This window comes from Stegostoma tigrinum, chromosome 3 (genome assembly GCF_030684315.1).
Source record: "Stegostoma tigrinum isolate sSteTig4 chromosome 3, sSteTig4.hap1, whole genome shotgun sequence".
Lineage (NCBI taxonomy): Eukaryota > Metazoa > Chordata > Chondrichthyes > Orectolobiformes > Stegostomatidae > Stegostoma > Stegostoma tigrinum.
In genome coordinates this window covers 13587242-13604214 of record NC_081356.1, presented here as the reverse complement: position 1 = coordinate 13604214, position 16973 = coordinate 13587242, and the positions used below count along the sequence as shown (strand labels likewise).

Below are 16973 nucleotides of genomic sequence, written 5' to 3'. Positions count from 1 at the left end.
AGACAAACATCAAACAGTACGTGTAATTATATAGATTATCATAGCACTCATTATTTTGTTCCTTCCCCGATGCCTTATTTAGCACTTGTAGGATCATCGTAACAAACTGCTTTCTGGAATGCTTTTTCAAAAATAAAATGTATTTATTTTATTCGATGTATCAAGTCAACAAACATGATAGATATGATTTGCTGTGTCATACGAAACTATACTATGCTTACAGTCAAATGCAGAGAGTGGTTATACTTACTTCTGTGAATCAGAAAGTGTGTACTGTCTGATGCTGCTAGGAACTTCCTTTGGTCAGGAGTGCCGGGGTAGCTGGGTGATCTTGATGCATCCAAAGTCAGTGCAGTGCTAGCTCATAGTTGTAACTCAAGGCCCAATGTCATTCAGCCTCTGCAGCAATTTTAAATTTAGCCTAAGAGGGGAAACCTGTTTGATGGATCAATTAGCTGAAAAGGCCTCCAGGTAAGTTTTTCACTTCTCTGGGGTCCACAGGAAAGCTTTTTGCCTTTTTTGCCCTAGGCTGTTTTCCTCCCCATCTGACTTCCCTCCATGTGATCAAAAGACACCCTTCCCACCTTCACTTTCATGCCACCCAGTAGCCAACCTTTCCAAGACTGGCAGCCACTTGTCACTTGCTAGCAGGCAAGTTAAATCTCATTTTCATGTGAATAAGGCTGTTTTATCAGTGAACACCAGGACATTTTTTGGTGTGACTAGTTCAATGTCAAATCAAATGCTGTACGTTCTTAGTGAGTTAGACAGGGCATCAACTTTCCTATGTAGCTATTGTTTTTAGAAAATCCAAAGGAAAAAAGTATCTTGTTTGAAGATCAATTTGTTAGAATGGGAGAGGAAGAAACCACATTGAATGGGGATTGGATGTGAGAACAAAATTCAGTTGAAAGAAAGGCAAGAGATATATTATTTGAGGGATATGGTAAAACTGGCTGCAATGTTGTAACCATCAAATGAGAAATTTCCTCAACAGTCAGCAAATGTCACTGGAAACTGACCATTTCCAAGATGCCTTATAAGGTTTTAAAGAAAATCTATTGAGGAATGTTATGTTACACCCAGACTCCGACAGAAGAGGAACTTTGGAAACGGTAATGAGGAACATCATCAAAACTGAAGTAAATTGCTAATACAACACTGCCCTTCTTACTTGTTAATAAGCTTTGACTCCCTTAATGAATAAATGCCTCTGGAAGTCAGATTTCCCAGCCAGGCCAAAGGAAGCAAGATAGTTGGCGTCACAGGAATTAAAACAAAAATAGAAAAAAGTCTCAATGACATTGTTGCCCTACCACAAAAATACAGGCCATGCCTTGGGCCAAAACAATAGGTTATTAGAAACAGTGATGCACAATTTATTTCATTTAATTCTGAAGTACTACTCAAAATAACACGGAGCTGTAAATACACTATAATTCCATTGGATTACCAAACTGTTGTTGTTGAACTCTGATGTATTGGGAGTTGTAGTCAGCCTTTTGGGGCATCACAAAGATTGCAAAATACTGTCGTATTTGGACCCTCATTATGTTAGTCATGTCCACAAAGTTGACTGACCAGTCCAAGGCGAAACAAACAAAAACATCAGTTTTCCATGATTCTAGCTTACTAATTAAATGCAATTAGAAGCTAGATTATTTTTACATTTTGGGTTATTTTAGAAAGAACTGCAGAATTAAATAAAGATAGCTGTGGGATTATGCAACATCTCATTTTAAACTCCAATCAGATGCTTAGCAAAGTACCCAATAAAAGTTGGCAGAGAGCAGCACCGAACATCAGGCAGTGAAGAAGTAAACCACTGTCAACAAATGTCTTTTAGAGCAGTAATCCGTCTCTGGAAATTTGCTATGCAGAAACAGAATTAAGATTAACACTTTCCTCAACCCATTCTCTGTTACCTTCAGATCACAGAATGTATCAGGGGCTGTAAATTACTTGGATGATAACATTATGCTTCAAAAACATGGGGTAAATTCTCATCTTTACCGTTCCCAGCAAAACTGTCTCAAATTTTAGAAACCCACACTGCGAATATAGGTGTGTTCTAAATAGTGATATTTGAATGAAAAGCACAAAGGATAAACATAGACCAAATATAGGTTGTGTATCTCAACAGTGTTGGGCAATTAGCGAGGATACTTGAGGTTATTTATTCTCTACTTCATACCTAGGTTGCACACATCCTCACATCCTGTGTGCTGGGAATTTCCTAGCCAATGTAGTTCTGAAATGATATATTTTGGTAGCATTCTTTGAAGAGGTTACAAGTAGGTTAAATAAAGGGGATCCCTAAGGTTTTGGAGTAGATTTGTAGCTTGGGTTGTGGATGTTGAGGTTGGTTGGCCTGCCAACCTGGTTTGTTGTTGTTCCACAGATGTTTCATTACCCTGCTGGGCAACACCATCAGTGCAGCCTCTGATGAAGCAGAACAACGAACCAGCTTGGCAAGTCAACCAACCCTGGCAAAGGGAATCCAGCAGATTTGTTACATTTGAATTCCAGAAGGATTTGATAATGTACTACATATTTAGGTTACTTCATAATGTAAGAACCTATGCTGTTGGTAGTGCGTTATCTTGGATAGAGTAGTGGCTTACTAATACAAGACAGAGTTCAGGTAAAGGGGGCATTTCCCGGATACCTGTAACTGGTACATTACCGAAAGGATCAGTGTTGCAGTCATGGCTATTTGACTTGGATGAGGAAAGTGAATGTACTTGAGCCAAATTTGTGGATGGCCCAATAACAAGTGGCAATGCATGTGCTGAAGATGAAACAGAGTCTGCAGAGGGATATAAACAGGTTAATTGAATGGGTAAAAACTTGGCTAATGGAGTATAATGTGGGAAAATGTGAGGTTATGTGCTTGGAGTGGGGAGTATATCTCAGTCCCCTTGTACAAAGTCTGATTAGAATGTGATTTATCTGGACTAATAATACTCAGGGTAGTTAAGAAACTATCTGTGGATGGAGTGGATTTATTTCTTGGGAATAACTTGACTGGAATGAAGTTATAACTTTGTCATTGTATCATGGGAAGTTTCAATGAGGCTCAAGAGATGGAACACTTGTGAGAAGATTCCAGCTGTTTTTTTTCTCATGTGGTGACCAACAGCAATGGCTAAACAAACACTATCGTTACAGGTCGCAGTAATGGTAGGGCAGTCAAAGCTCTCTTTGATAATGAGGATAATTCAAAAGATATGTTTGATGTGTTTTTATTAATTGAGGCTCAGGAAGCACAGACAGTTCACATTGCAGCTAAGCTGAACGAGTTCTGGATTTATAATATAAAAAATGAGTTTTGATAAGGAAGTAGAGACATTCTCACAACCTATAGATGAAGAATAGACAGTTGTTCATCAAATAATGGTATGCCCAGATATTGGAAGGAGATATTGCAACTAGCACAAGAAATGCCTTATAACAGGACCCTTATGAAATGGAAAATTTAAGGCATTGGATGAACAGATATTTTACATGGCTAAGACTTCATGAAGATGTTGTGTAGTTTTGTAAAACATATTGTAATACATGTAGTCAGAATACCTCAACATACGATCAAACCTGAAGAACCATACGGTCAAATGTTAGTAGATTGCATAAGACTTGCAGAAAATGAAAATAGGTCAATGGTAGATAAACTACAAGATCTTCCCATTGTCCTTCCTCTAAGTATGAGAACACAGTTTCTAATTGGTTTCAATGATGTTAGCTAATCAAATCATATAAAATTTGCTTGCAGAAGAGTCTACCTCTTCTTCCAGCTCAATCTTCAATGTCTCTTTCATCTGACCACCTGACACACTTGTTTCTCCTGAATGTCTTCTGTGTGATGGTATCTTTCCACGTTTGTGTAGGATAACTGCTGCTTCTTCCTAAGAGCAGGAGTATTTACAAACAAAGTGACTTTACTAACCTTTCATATGTACTACTGATTTTTGATTTTACAGATTCACTTTGCAAAGGCAATAATACCAATACTTAATCTCTGGCTGGAAACATGCTAGTTGCTAAATATTTACCTGCTATGAAACCTTTGAATGCTTTTGTGCTACTAACGTAATCCTGTATTTTTGTCGAGAAACATGGACATATGATCTAACATTTAAAGATTCTTCTTTTTGGTTAAGAACATGACCGCAGTTAATTTCAATGAATGTCTAATCACATGACCACAAGTAAATTCAAAGGGATTAAACCGATTTATATCCAGCTGATAACCGAAACAAAAACAGAAACTGCTGTAGGAAAGGAGACTTTGGGATTATTGGCTGTTCAACAATTTGAAGTTGATGTCTGACATAGTAACAAAGAAATATTAATCTACATTTTCCATGATAGACTGACATTCCCTGAAAAGTTTAAAATTCAGAGTGTGAGACCATTCAGATGGAATATTTTGTTTCAACCATAGAACATAGAACAGTACAGCACAGAACAGGCCCTTCAGCCCACGATGTTGTGCCGACCATTGATCCTCATGTATGCACCCTCAAATTTCTGTGACCATATCCATGTCCAGCAGTCTCTTAAATGTCCCCAGTGACCTTGCTTCCACAACAGCTGCTGGCAATGCATTCCATGCTCTCACAACTCTCTGTGTAAAGAGCCCGCCTCTGATATCCCCTCTATACTTTCCTCCAACCAGCTTAAAACTATGACCCCTCGTGCTAGCCATTTCTGCCCTGGGAAATAATCTCTGGCTATCACCTCTATCTATGCTTCTCATTATCTTGTATAAATGTATAATGTATATTCAGGCTGGATGCCTTGTTTGTGATGCACAGTGAAGGCACCTGAAGGATTCAATTCCTGCACCGGCTGAGGTTACCATGAAGGACTCTCTTAACCTCTCCTCTCGCCTGAGGCATGGTGACCCTTAGGTTAAACCACCACCAATCATCTGTCTGTAATGCGACAGTAACACTATGGTCCTCTGGGATGATGGTAGCCTTGCTTTTACAATTGTTAAATAGTTTTCAGCATTCTCCTGTGTGGAAAATGATCAAATAAGATCAAAATTTAAGAAATGCTGAGATTGTAAAAGGGAGAGGAAGGATGAATGGATATGAGTCTCATGTTTTGTTGTTTGTATTCCATAATCTTGTGCTAAAATATTTTTGAAATGTCATATAAAGACTGTATCTTCTAACTTTATTTTGATTGTGGACTGAATTGAGAAAAGGCTGTTTTACAAGGGTTGAAGAAGGAATTGCTGTACTTTTTAAAAGCAAGTTACTAAAACTCATAAGTCATGTTTACACTGTCGCTTTACAAGAAGTGGAGAAAGGTGCAAATTATTGGCATGATACTGGAGCATATATACAAAGTGAAATTCAGCCAGCAATACATGGCTAACAAAGTGTGAAGCTGGATGAACACAGCAGGCCAAGCAGCACCTTGGGAGCACAAAAGCTGACGTTTCGGGCCTAGACCCTTCATCAGAGAGAGAGAGAGAGAGAGAGAGAGAGAGAGAGCAATACATAGCTGATTAGTTTGTGCAATTGTGACAAGTTGTAGATCCAAGTGTCATCTACCTAATGGCAACTCTCTGGTTCCTGGGTACCTTGTGGTTGTAAATTTTACAGGAAGAAGCCTTGGAGGGGTGGTGTCTCTCTCTCCAGGAAAATACCTGTAGCTAAACAAAGCAAGTTGTTTTCTTCCACTGCTTACTATAAGCTGTGGCTTTCAAACAATAAGTCAGAGACTTTACAATTTGTGAGCCAGTCACTCTGTGCTTCCTGTGAAGAAGTGAAGCTCACAGAGCTAAAGGATTTGGCAAATAAAAGGAACCCTCCATTGAATCCTGAGGACTGATGCCATTGAACTGTTTTGTCGATATGTTCTTTCAATCCAAACATTAGTATCAGTTATTTTTGTCTCTGTATGTGTAGAGGGCTTTAGAAGGGGGATACAGTTATATGTTAGCAGCTCTAGTTTAACCTGTGGTTGAAATCTACTTAGTTATAATGACTAACAGTCCTTGTTAGGTACAGGAATCAGATTTGAGACTAAGACCACCAAACAGGTAAATTGGTGACTTTGTGTACTTTGACAATATTTTTAACCTTTGTGATGACTCCATTAATAATTCCAGTGTGCCACCACAGTGAGGTGATGGACTGAATGGCTGACTATTACCACGTTTCATAGTTTTATAGATAATCTGCTTAATCTAGTTGATGGATAAATATCGGTAAGGTCGCTGGGAGAGTTCGTTGAATAGCGCTGTGGGATTTGTTTTGCATCCAACTCAAAAGGGACCTTAGATTAACATCTTGTACTATATTACAAAATCAATGCACATCTTACTCAAACATGGCACCTTTAACACTGCCTAAATATTTGTGTTCTATAACATTCTGAAAGCGTTAATGTTGAAGTTACATTGGCTTCACACAACCTGATGATAATGTCAGAGACTTGAAGGGGATGGGTAGTGATAAATATAAATCTGATTACATACATCATATGAATGTGTAGATATTTATTGTAGAGAATAAGGCTTAGGGGAGATCTTGTATACTGTACTGTTTCTGAAAGTGTTAACATTGAAGTTGTATTTGCATCATCCAACCTCATGATATTTCAATCTTTGTAACGAAGAAACAATTAGTTTTGCACTGGGCCCCACTGGAAACATTTATGACATACCTGGCTCTTGATAGTTGTGACTATGCCTATCTAGTTAATGTTAATTATACCCACTATCATGCAATAAAAAAACTATACCTTGTCATGTACAGTAAGTGCCTCTTCCTGTTAAGACTCTGCAATGGTCTATCCTGTGCCACTGATAATTAGCTAGGCTCTTAGACTTAGCATTGAAAGGTGGATCAGCTGCCAGTGGTCAGTATTCAGAGTCCATACATCACAGATGTGACAGATTGCAGTACCTCTGCAGTGGGGGTTGAACCGATAAGTTACTAACTCAGAAGCAAGAGTTCTACCACTTAGCCACTGGTGACATGAAATTTGAGAGACAGTAATCTAGTGTGAGTGATGCACAACACTTTTTACTTCATTTTCCTAGATTGTGCTCAGGAAATTGAGCAGTACTGACAACAAAGGCTTCCACCCCTTCAATGTGTAGTTGTTGTGTGACCATAGGCAAGGCATCATGCAGGTAAATATCCAATATACTGACCCAGACAAGATGCATTCCTCTAATACACTGCGACAGCTGTAATGCAGCCTCTATGGCCAAGTGACCAACTACCGTGAATTCTCTGCAACCATCACACGTATTTTGGCTATTTGCCCAGATCCTGGATCAGGCTCACTTTGAGGTGGCTTTTGCCCCAGGTTTTCAGTGTCTCTTCAGGCCTTTTTTGCACATGCACTGGTTGTAGCAGGTGTCTGGCTTTTGTTTGGGGCTGTCCTGTGCGTGGACAGAGTGTGGAACTGTTAAATGGCAGTATCAGAATTGGAACAAGTTCTGTGAAGAGAGGGGAGAGAAAAGAGCACTTTTAAGCTTTCCCTGCAAAACCCACAGTTTGCACCTTCATTCAGAGAACTGCAAACTGAAATTGGCCTCCAGTTGTTATAAAGAGCGAGCATAGGATGGCCAGTGACACCCTCAGTCTGCTCTCTGGTACCCCCAACACCTGCCCACCCCAGCGCTCAGGTTTGTCTGCAAATCATCTGTATCAGGTCAACAACATACCACCCAACTTTCACAGGTTTTCCAACATTCTCCTGCCACACCTCAACTCCCACCCTGCTTTGATAGTTTGCCCAGCAAACACCTAGTCTCACTCTCTCAGATTGTCCAGCAATCCTTTGTTACATTGCAATAGATTTTCCAGAGCCCCGAACAACTTGACCTGCCAATCCCACTCTAAAGGCTTTTCCAGCCCCCACCCCAAAGCAACGTTACCCTTTTCTTCAGAATCAGTCACGTTTCTATGGCAAACCAAAGGCTGGCTACTTGGAATCAAGGCTCTCCACTGATGAAATGGTTCATAACTCTGTTCTACAGCCCACATCATGTTTGTGTGTGCAGTATGAATATGATGAAGTGCATCACAAGGAATCTCACAGATATGACAATTAGTATCCTGAAGTAACAATTCCATTGCATAGATCTTTCTGTTCATGAATCTTGAAATTTGTGGCGATCTGCTGCATGCAGCAGAATCTTGTCGTCATGACAGCATTACTTTCCCTGTGACTAGTTTCAAATGAGAAGATGTGGAAGGGGTATGGGAAGGGAGGTTAGAATTCAGGCAGCCCCTTTCTGCCCGAAATGTATTGAAAGAAATAATTCAAGTGTGATACTGGTAACCACATCACCAATTTCCCCCATTGATTATGAATAAGCTCGTAGTCCTTACTTTCACTCTGTCACTCATCATCATAGTGCCTTCTTTGCCACAATGCAAAAACAGAAGCCAACATAAAATAGACATTCCAATCCAAATTTATAAATTATATATGACACATTGCATGCAAAAGTAAATTAGTTATCCTTGTGCATTCCCATTCAAGTCCTGTTTTCTTGTGCCTTTATTTATTCCCACCTTTCTAATAGGTGTTACCCAGTCAGTGCACGATTGGTGGTGGAAGGCTGCTAACTTTCAGTGGAATGTGGCCAGCAGCAGCTTCGCCTTGCTGGCTAAACGGCAACAGCAAGGGCAGTGGCAATGTTGGGAGAAAGAATACTATCATCCTGAGAAAGGCATTTAGGTTTGCGCTGAACAAGTAAAGCTGATTCCAGTAATTTGTTGGAAGACAGGTCACCGGACTACATTGCTACCCTGGAAATCCATTTTAACATTAACATGATGACATGTTGAAATTCAGACTTACCAAACTCAACCCATTCCAATCTCCTGAACAGATACAGGGTCCCGGCATCAACTGAGCCGGAAGGAAGCTGTATGTGTAATAATGTTTTTGTTTATTTTGAGTATTATTACTTTTATAAACTGTATATCTAATAGCCTTCTCACTCCCCAGTCCATGGAAATCCTTTATCTGAGTAGTTCTGGAAAAAACCTTTGATATCGCGCTCCTACCCAGTTCACACTAATACTCCCTTGTCTTCATAGTCTTGCTACAGTGCTCTCATCCGCAACTTAACTCATGCGTGCCATCCAGACATCCCAATCTGATCTAGTCCCATTTGCCAGAATTTGGCCCATATCCCTCTAAACCGTTCATATACCCACCCAGATGCCTTTTAAACACTGTAATTATACCCACCTCCACCACTTCCTCTGGCAGCTCATTCCATAGACATACCACCCTCTGCGTGAAATAGTTATCCCTCAAGTCCAAATCTTTTCCTTCACAACTTAAACCTATGCCAAAGTTTTGGATTACCTCACCCTAGGAAAAAAAGACCTTAGCTATTCACCCCATTCATGCCTCTTATGAGTTAAAAAACCTCCATAAGGTCACCCCTCAGCTTCCGATGCTCCAGGGGATTAAAAAGTCCCAGCCTGTTCAGCCTTTCCCTGTAACTCAAATGTTCAGTCCCAGCAACATGCTTGAGTCTTTTCTGTACCCTATCAAGTTTAACAACATCTTCCCTACAGAAGGGTGACCAGAATTGTACACAGTATTCTAAAAGTGGCCTCACCAATGTCCTGTACAGCCACACCATGACATCCCAACTCTTATACTCTATGCTCTGATCAATGAAAGCAAGCATGCCAAACACCACCTTCTCCACCCTGTCGACCTGCAACTCCACTTTTAAGGAACGATGCATCAGCACTACTAGGTCTCTTTGTTCAGCAGCACTCCCCAGGGTCCTACCATTAACTGTATAAGTCCTGCCCTAGTTTGCCTTACTAAAATGAAAAACCTCACATTTATCTAAATGAAACACCATCTGCTACTCCTCAGCCCATGAAGATCCTGCCTTTATACCAGCTTCTATGATAACCACAAGATCTCGGGTATGTGAGGATCTTAGCTGGTTGCTACAAATGTGAAATTGAGTGATGATGTACTTATTATCAATATCTTAATACTGTCCCTTCACTGTTTGGGTAGGTTAGAGCTCAAGTATTTGGAATCAAAATGCACAAATGTCAGGTTGAGATGCAAGGAGAAAGCAGGAATTGCTTACATCAGGTGCAGTCAATATGAGAAGTAAGATGGGGATGAAGTTGTTCAGTGGGTCAGGAATAAAGATATTGACATCTTCAGTAGATTCAGCAGTGTCAATGTCGACTGCCTCCCATAATAGTCAATGCCTTCTTCTCCATCAGGCAACAATGCTCTGGCATGTCTTTTTCTCTCCAGTTTATTCCCATTGCAGCTTCTCCTGCATGAGAGAATGATATGTCTTGGTGAGTGCTGTAGAATGTGTTTGGCAATATCTCTGCCATGGATGAGCAACTGGCAGTCTGTGGGTGAAAGGCTTAGACAAAAAGGTTGAGGTGATGTGCGTGAATGCCACTCAAACTCTGCTTCTGGCTGTCAGCTCCTTGCAATGTAATTAACCTAAACCTGAACAAAAAGTACATTTTGGCTGGAATTGCACTGGGAGGCAGGGTAGGCCACTTTTTGGGTGAAGTCTAGTTACCTGTTAGCTCAGGCAAGAGGTGGGATAAACATTGATCCTACAATTTTTATGGTATGTTTTTATGTCTAAAAACGTCTGGTTAGATACTTTATTGTTTCCATCATCAGAATCATTGCTGTATAGTTCAGGAAGGTTATTGCTGGCTTGCGTAATTTTGAATTTTTCTATGAATTGCAATGGAAAGAAAAAATGTGGGGATCTTAATTTCAATATTAACTGGCATTAGAAAAGAAATACTGACAAGAGAAGTCCTACAGCATGTGTATTATGAAGGCAAGGGTAGTTGTGGAGGAACTCTATCGTTTAGGCTGAATCTGAATCCTTTTAATGATGAGGATTAGCTACTTTTTTCAAGTCACAATCCAGAATACTAACTGTATAGGTGATTTAAAAATGTATTAAACGTAAAGATTATGGTGAAAATCTCTAGAAGATTGTAAGTCGAAATATAGACACAGATGGTCAAATATTCAATACAAAATGATGGTTCATGTGCTGTTAGGACCACAGAAATGCCATCTTTTTGATTGCAAACAGTTGAATAATGAAGACTGCATGCTTTGAATGACATGAAACATTGGCTCTATTTTTAGTTAAAAAGAGGAAATTGAGTTTAGAAAGTCATGTTTAAAATTATGAAAGCAGGGGACAGAGTGAAAGGAAACAGACTCTTTCCAGTCAGTCAAGAACTTGAAACAAGAGGGTATAGAGTTAAAATTACTAGATTTAGGACAGAGAGTTGACAAAACTTTAACAGAGGATAGCAAAGTTGTTAAAGTCATACCAGGGTTAGTAATTGAAGAATAAATAGGATTTGGGGGAGTTTTATGGAGATTGCAAGAGCAGGAAATTGACAGGATGACGGATTTGTGCAATTGTTTCTGAGGTCAGTAATTGCCTTTGTTGATCTCTGTCGCAGAAGGGTAGACAGCAAGATAATGACAGCTTGCATGGAGGTTTGGGACTGGCTAGGATGAGTCAAGGATGAAGCGATGTGGTGTGGAAGTGGTTGGGGTGTTGAGAAGTATAGAGAGAAGGCAGAAGGTGCGGTCAGGGCATGACTTGTTTATCTAGGGTGCAGTGGGTAATCTGTTGCACTTATGTGACTAATAAAGCTTCCAAAGAATGGTCTCACCAATATCCTCTACAGCCACGTCATCCCAATTCCTACAATCTGTGCACTGACCAAATAAGGTAAGCGTGCCAAATACCACCTACTCCACCTTGTCTAACTGCAACTCCTCTTTCAAGGAACAGTGCACCTGCACTACTCGGTCTCTTTGTTCAGCAACACTCCCAGGGTCCTACTTGCCTGGGTTTGCCTTACCAAAATGCAAAACCTCTCATTTATCTAAAATTAGCATCATCTGCTGTTTCTCAGCCCATGAAAATCCTGCAAGCAGAGGCTTTCATTCTTTGCATGTGCAACCAGCCCATAATCACTGGAGAAGAACCATGCTGGTTTTCCAAGGAACTGACGCAGTATGTACATCTTGTGCAAGTCATTGCTCGCAAAGCTTTGAGAATCCAAATCAGGTTGACAGTTGGATCTTGGGTAAGAGGGCTATTCCCTGCAGACATTGTTGATAACTCCACAAGAGTTTAGATGAATAGTGGAATAAACAAGCTCATACTTTCACTAGAGCCATTCCCAATCATATTTTAGGCTAGCTCAATGTACCTTCAGAGTCACTGGGTTAAAATCCTGGAACTCCCTCCCTAATAGCAAATTAGGTCTACTTACATGATGTGAACAGCAATGATTTAGGAAGGCAGTTTACCACTACTTTCCTGAGGGCAACCAGAAGGGGAAATAAATGCTGGCCCATCCAGTGATGCCCCCCATCCCAAGAATGAATTTTAAAAAATGTTTTGCTGCATTGACAAGTCTAGACGGATGCAACAGTACACACTTTGGAGATCATAAATAGTCATTGTCTGTTGTATATAGCACCACGTTATCGTGCAATGTGGATATCTTTCATGATAGGACAAGTGGGGATGGCATCACTTCACCTCAAATGGGGGGGGGGGGGGGAATGCATGGATATGAATAAACCTTTACTGGATGCCAGGGCCGTGAAGACGTGTGCCTGGGAAACCAGGGGCAACTTTATGTACACAAGGCTCATCAAAGAATGAGGCACCTACATGATCATTGTCCCATCATCAGAATTCCAGTGTCTTCCTGAGAGGTAGATCTTCTCCTGCCATCCTCCTTTGTGAAGGCACCAATTCATGTGTCCTTTGCATCATCCAAGCTGTTTGTACAGACAGCAGGTACTTGTGATGCCATCTGAAGGGATTGAACCACGCACTTTGCCCTTGCTGATGTGGAAAAGAATGAACAAGGAGGCATCACTGAACTGTAGGTTGCTCTGTGTCCAGTTCACACACTTCCTATGTAGTTGAAGGAGCTGATATATTAAAGTGGGGTGTGAATCCCAGGACAAGAAAGAATAGTATGGGGAGAATGATAAGAGGGTCATGATGGGCTGCAAAAAGAAATAGAACAAAGCATTGATAGAATGGAAGTAACCATAAAGTTGTGGTCATGATGCTCAGCCTCCTTGATTATCCTGGATATTGTTTAATAGTCCATCTACACCCACTGTATTGTTGACTGATGACAATTTTCAGCAACGTAAAGCATCCCCCACTGTGAAATCACCCTGTCTCCTGTGTATATTAGGATTACGTGAGAAATGGCAATAAGCAAGAAAAGGAGAATAAATGGTGCACAGTTCCAGTTCTGCTGTCAGGAAGTGTGCCATGGAGTTTTTTTTATCACTTCTTTGAAGAGGATAGATGAAGGCAGAGCTGTGGATGTGATCTATATGGACTTCAGTAAGGCCCTCGACAATGTTCCTCATGATAGACTAGTCAGCAAGGTTAGATCATACAAAATAGAGGGAGAACTAGTTACATGGATACAGAACTGGCTTAAAGGCAGAAAACAGAGAGGGTGGTGGAAGAGAGTTGCTTTTCAGACTGAAGGCCTGTGACCAACTGTGTGCCACAAGGATTGGTGCTGGGTCCACTGCTTTTCATAATTTATATAAAAGACTTGGATGTGAACACAGAAGGTATGATTAGCCAGTTTGCAAATGACACCAAAATTGGAACTGTAGTGGCCAACAAAAAAGGTTACCTCAGAGTATAACAGGATCTTGATCAGATGGGCCAATGGCCTGAGGAGTGACAGATGGAGTTTAATTTAGATAAATGTGAGGGGCTGCATTTTGGAAAGGCAAACCAGGGCAGGATTTATACACTTAATGATAGGGTCCTGGTGAGTGTTGCTGAACAAAGAGGCCTTGGAGTGCCGGTTCATAGTTCCTTGAAAGTGGAGTTGCAGGTAGATAAGTTAGTGAAGAAGGCATTTGGTATGTTTGCCTTTGGTCAGGGTATTGAGTGTAGGAATTGGGAGATCATGTTACGTCTGTACAGGACATTGATTGAGCCACTAGTGGAATACTCTGCAATTCTGGTCTCCCTGCTATAGGAAGAATGTTGTGAAATTTGAAAGGGTTCAGAAAAGATTTAAAAGGATGTTGTCAGGGTTGAATGGTTTGAGCTCTGGGGAGAGGCTGAATAGACTGGGACTATATTCCCTGTAGCATCAGAGGATGAGAGGTGACCTTAGAGGTTTACAAAATTATGAAGAGCATGAATAGGGTAAATGGATGGTAAGTGAAAGGTAGATCATTTCCCTGCGGCGAGGAATCCAAAACTAAAGGGCATACGTTTAAGGTGAGAGAAGAAAGATTTAAAGGGGACCTAAGGGGCAACTTTTTCACGCAGCGGGTGCGTGAGCTGCCAGAGCAAGAGGTGGAGACTGGCACAATTAGAACATTTATGGGTAAATGAATAGGAAGGATATAGAGGGATATGGGCCAAATGCTGGCAAATGGAACTAGATTTATTTTGGATATCTGGTCAGCATGGATTAGTTGGACTGAGAGGTCTGTTTCTGTTCTGCATATCTCAATGACTCTATGGCAAAAATTCTACTCCAAATAAAAAGTTGTCCAAGGAAAGTTTTGATTCTTTACCTTTCTAGAACTGTTATGATAATTCAGTTTCTCAACTGGTATCTAAACTTGGCAAAGTTGGTAAGGGTAAAGTGCTAACCATGTTTTGTGGATGGTTTACATTTCAGTGATCTTTTCTGGACCAATAGATTCTGATTGACTTCTGATACACTTCAATATAGCTGGAAAAACGGTCAATAAATGTAAGACACCAGGATATACCACAGTAAAACACTTGTGGAGAGTGGATAATGCTTTAAATGTCAACACTACACTCGAGGGTCTAAACTAATGCAGACTGCATCTATCTCTTAACAGATTCCAATTGACCTGCTGAGTTTTCCATTCTTTCAGAATCTGTAGTTGTTCTTGGCTGTGGCTCTTTCAAGCACGGTAGAACGATGATAACTTACGGCAATGACCTCGGGAGACATTCTTTACTAAAGAAGCCCGAAATCCGTACAGAATAGTTTTAGTTTGCACGAGACCTGCATCCAACTTCTGGACTTCCACGCCAAGCTTACCTCGTTCATTCATTTGTGAGATGATCGTTCTGCTATGGCATGAGCGTAGTAGTACCATACGTCTGGAGCCACGATTAGTGATCATTTGTAGCATGATTATTTATAGCATATTTATTCTTTTGCTTTAAGAATGTAGAGCCCATGTAGCTGGAATGGCGGCTGCCGTTTGATATATTTTTGATCCTGGCGTCAATGGAATGACTGGAGTCGATGTTTGCAAATAAGGTCAGTGGCTAGGATGCAACAGCTAGCACAACAACGTGCAATATTTCTACACTGCCTTTAACGGTGAAATAATGTTGGAGCTGGGGATATTCCCAGTTGGCGCTGAATGTGGTTAGAGCAGGTGTGTGTGTGTATTATTCTCGCACTGACTTTATGCTTCCGCCGCTCGTTCCTGACAAATGCCAGTGTGATGGTTTACACAGTTTCGGAGAGGAGGAAGGGAAAGGCTGTCTCTCCTTTTCTCTGAGTCAATGAGCACTGTCTGTCTGAGAGGGAGAGATCTTCATCGTTCCCACCCACAGGACACGGAGAGGCCGCTCCTCCCTCTCTCCCGGCTGCTATAAAGAGCCGCTCCCTCCCGCTCGCACTCGGGTTAACATGGCGGTGTAGACCATCCCGGAGGCCGGCATCTTACTCACTCGGAACGAACCGGTCGTGACCACAGAGGCAGGCAACGCCCCCCCCCCCCCCAACTTTACCCGGTTTCTCACCCCACCCGCCCTCTTCCCGGAGAAGGCTGGCGGTACGGGGAGAAGGGGCGACTGCGGGAGGTGAGTGACCGAGGCCCCGGGGGCCGCCAAGTTTTGTTGAATGAAACTTATCTTGTTCTTTCCGTGCGTGTTTTTTTTGTTTCTTTTCGCCTCGGCTGAAGCGAGGAGGAGGGGGTGGGTAGTCCTCTTCATCCATTCTCTTCACGGCCGCGCTCCCATGTCGTGGGGGGGGGGGGGCGTGGGTAATCGATGCTGCTAATTCCCCCCATAATCCTCCGGCGAGTCGCTTCACCCTCCACTGTTGGGGGGGGGGGGGGTGGTGGCGGTGGAAGACAGATGGCCCAGTGATCCCTCGCTCCGACGAGGCACGTTACAGTGTAAACACCTGATGGAGGTGGCCCGGGTTCCACATTGGGGGGGGGGGGGGGGGGGGCGTAGAGAGCTTTCACCTGCCCCATGTGCGCCGGGCCCGCGCTCCACACAGACGCGGAACTCCGCGGGGCCCCCTATTGTACACGCTGGGTGACGGGAGCGCGCCGCTCGGGAGCCCGCACCGTTGGTTGCTTCCCACTCCCCTCAGTCGGCACGCGGCGCTGACCTCTCCTCCAAACGCCCGACCTCCCGCCCCCTCCCCACGAGGGCATTCTCTCCGGGCGCGTGTCAGTGCCGCGCGAGGACATTTCTCCCCCACCGTCCCCCGCGCGTGTCAGGCCGTGCAAGGATATGCCCCGCCCCCCCATCCCCCGGCCGCGTGTCAGTGTCGCGCGAGGACATTCTCCCCACCCCCCCCCCCCCCCGCACCGATGCCCTCCCGCGTGATGCTGACCACCGTACCGTCTCCCCCCCCGCGGGTCCGCGCGCGCCCCAACCCCCGGGCGGAATCTCCTGCTGCTTGACATACTGCACCTGCAGGTGGGGAAAGACTTTTGATCAGTTTACTTTGCCCCGGGTGAGGGTGGTAAGTGGGGCAATGTTGTCGGCCTCCCTAAACCCCTGATATTTTCCTGTTTCTATCGGAATTAAGTTCTGGGTGGAAAAGCCCTAACCCTCACATCTCCACTGACCTGTTGATAGCTAAGGACCTCTATCTGAGGCAACATATAGGTTGTAACCCCCACCCTCCTCTGGG

General features: G+C 42.5%; 1 protein-coding gene and 1 long non-coding RNA gene across 2 annotated transcripts in view; one reads left to right on the top strand and one right to left on the bottom strand.

Moving 5' to 3' along the window:
• Positions 1-217: 217 nt before the first annotated feature.
• On the bottom strand, positions 218-16043 carry LOC125450723 (uncharacterized). The gene is made up of 3 exons (XR_007247137.2): positions 15129-16043; positions 10112-10309; positions 218-3905 (listed from the first exon to the last, which is right to left on the bottom strand). It is a non-coding gene; the product is annotated as an uncharacterized LOC125450723 (long non-coding RNA).
• slc20a2 (solute carrier family 20 member 2) overlaps positions 15512-16973 on the top strand; it is an 85754-nt gene continuing 84292 nt past the window's right edge. Inside the window, exon 1 of the mRNA XM_048526796.2 lies at positions 15512-15904. The gene's annotated coding sequence lies outside the window, so the exon portion shown is untranslated. The remainder of the gene's footprint in view (positions 15905-16973) is intronic.